Source organism: Nicotiana sylvestris, chromosome 8 (genome assembly GCF_000393655.2).
Source record: "Nicotiana sylvestris chromosome 8, ASM39365v2, whole genome shotgun sequence".
NCBI lineage: Eukaryota > Viridiplantae > Streptophyta > Magnoliopsida > Solanales > Solanaceae > Nicotiana > Nicotiana sylvestris.
The window spans coordinates 72,441,218-72,444,532 of record NC_091064.1 but is presented as its reverse complement, the minus strand read 5'-3'; positions in this window follow the sequence as shown (position 1 = coordinate 72,444,532).

Here is a 3,315-nt window from a genome sequence, read left to right as displayed (position 1 = left end):
TTGATATAGGGGTCGGAATGGAATTCAAAGAGTTGCAGTAGTTCCATTGGGTCATTCGGGATGTGTGTGCAAATTTTCAGGTCATTCGGGCGTGGTTTGGTTGGGTTTTTGATCAAAAGCGGAATTTTGAAGACTTTAGAAAGGTTGGCTTGAATCCGATTTGTTTTGGGTGAATTCATGTTGTTTGAAGTGATTTGATGATCGGAAAAAGTTTGGATAAGGTATTAGGATATGTTTGTGCTTTTGGTTGAGGTCCTAGAGGCCTCAGGGTGATTTCGGATGGTTAACAGAGAAGTTGGATTTTTGTTGCAGCTGCTGAATTTGCTGCTTCTGATATTTTCGCACCTGCGGATTGGGGACCGCATGTCGGTGCCACACATGCGGGAGAGGAACTGCAGAAGCGGTATTTGAGGATTTGCCCAGAACTGTAGATCCGGTATGGGACCGCATTTGCGGAGTCGTAGGTGCGGAAAGCTGAGCGCAGAAGCGGCAGTGGGATTTTAAGTGAAGGACCACAGAAACGGCAGTTTGGCTGCATATGCGGTACCGCAGAAGTGGTTAAAGGATCGCAAATGTGAAAATCCCTAGCCAGAAGGTATATATTGTCTTCTTCGCGAAATTTTGCCAAGTTCATCATTTTTGAAGATGGGAAAGAGGCTAAGGCATAGGATTTCGAGAGGAATCAAACGATATCAATTGGGTAAGTTCCCTAAGCATAATTACTTGGGTTTAAGATTATTTTTCCATTGTTTAATCATGGTTTTAGTGGAGATTAAGGAAGAAAAATTGGGGATTAGGGCTTGAGAATAAGAGACCTTTACATGGGGATTTGAGGGGTCATTTGGACTCCGATTTCAGTGTTCTTGATATGTATAGACTCATGGGAGGATAAGGATTTCCGTTAATGTAAAAATTATCGAATTCCAAGATGTGGTCCCGGGGGTCGGGTTTTGGTAATTTCGGGATTCTTGGTATTATTTGGTTGTTTTTGTTTGGGCTTCGTTCCCTTGGCATATTTTGACGTCCTTATTCTGATTTGGTTAGATTCGATGCAAGTGGAGGACGATTCGAGGGGCAAGGGCGTCGCGGAGTAGTATTTTCACTGGTTTGAGGTAGGTAACCATTGTAAATCTAGAATCGAGTGTACAAACCCCAGTATGTGACTTGTTTTGAATAATATGGTGACACGCATGCTAGGTGACGAGCGTGTGGGTGTGCACCGGTTGGGATTGTTCTTTGGTCCATCCCGTAGCGACTATTAAGCCAAGTATTTGATTTGGAAATATTATATTATTCCGTATTTATAATGTATTATGGGATGTATGCCATGTTTGGGGCCTTGTGCCAGCCTGTGGAAACCCTTATGGGCATTTTGACTATTTTTCCTCACATTACTTGCTAAAAACATATCCCTAGTCATATTTTACCTGTTTAAATGTTTAAAACTGGTTTTTATCTTTCCACTTCTAATTGTGAGGACTGTTTGGGCTGAGTTCCCTGCCCGAGAGACTATGAGGTTAACGACTGAGAGAGGTTGAGAACCTAATAGTGAGGATATGATATGTATACATTATGGATTGGGCTGCACGCCGTAGTGATACTTATATGGATCGGGTTGCATGCCGTAACGATATGTTTATTAGATCGGGATACGCACCGCAGTGAAATGACGCTTGGGCTATAGGAGCCCCTCCGGAGTCTACACACCCCCAGTGAGCGTAGTCGACTGTAAATTATGGATTGGGCTGCATGCCACAACGGTTACTATGATTTTTATTATTATGAGATACTAATGAGCCGAGTGTTGAGAGTGAGTACTGAGTGACGAGGGTTGAGTCACGAATGACTGAGAGGCTGCCTGAGGGGCCGTATTCTGAGTAAATCCTTGCCCGAGGGGACCATTTATGACGATTTCACTGATTTCACTCTTCTTTCAAAAAAGCCTCTATTGGAAATATTTCTAAGTATACGATTTCAAGTGTTTTAAACTAAAAATGTTGATTTATGACGAAATTGGTTTTTAAACTATAACATTGATTCGATATTTTGTTGAGTATTCAATTATATGTTTTATTCGAACTGCTTGTAACTGCTTTCAGTCCTTATTTACTTCAGTTACTTACTGAGTTGGCGTACTCACGTTACTCCCTGCACCTTGTGTGCAGATCTAGGTGCTCGAGTGGCAGAGTGAGGGTCCTTAGCTGATTCAGAGGTTACCGGAGATTTCAAGGTAGCTGCATGGCGTCTGCAACCCTGTTGTCTCCTTCTTATCTTGTTATTTTTCTGCATTTTGCTAGACTTTTGTTGTATCAGACAGTCAATTGTGTAGACTCGTGACACCAGATATTTTGGGCTGTGTTGTCTTATGTTTTTATTAGATTCACATTATTTTAGCTGTTTTAAACACTTCTTATGGAAACTGGTATTTAATCCTATGTTGGAAAAATGGTTTTATAAAAGAAATTTGATGTGATTGATGGTTTGGGTTGGCTTGCCTAGTAATGTGATAGGCGCCATGTCACGACCCTAACCCCGAACCCGGTCGTGATGGCACCTCTCATGAAGACAAGGCCAGCCAATTAAACCCAATTCACTTTATAAACAATTAAACAACATAAATACAGTCTAAAACATGATTTAACGATACTAAGTAGCAAATAATAGCAAGTGCGAAAGTACAATCCGACACAGCTCTAACCGGGGTGTCACAAGTCACGAGCATCTAACAACACTAATTCCTCAAATGTAACTATAGAGTTTAAATACTGAACTAAGGACATAAAGGAAAGAGATAGGGAGGAGCTTCGGGCTGCGAACGCTAACAACTACCTAAAGACTCCTCGAGATCCGCCTGAAGCTGAAATGAATCAGCACTCGGGGGCAGGACCAGCTACGCCTGAATCTGCACATAGGGTGTAGGAAGTAAAGTGAGTACTCTAACTTAGTGAGTAACAAATATAAATAACGACTGAAAGTAAGAAAACACGTAAGGCACAAGGCATTCTATAATGAAGCAGTAAAATCATTTAAAAGCAATAAACCAGTGAAAGTTAAGTAAAATCCTTTTTCAACAAGTAAACGGGTAATTGATGAGCAGTTAAGGTAAAGTAAACAAATAGAAGTTCGCCCCTCGGGCATAGTATCAACAAATCCATCCCTCAGGCAACATCTCCGAAAAGTACTAGACCCTCGGGCTTAATCTCACATCACAATGGATACTCGCGCTCACTGGAGGTGTGTAGACTCCTGGAGGGGGACCTTACGGCCCAAGCACAATATCAAGCCACCTCGTGGCATCATCACCAGGCCCTCGGC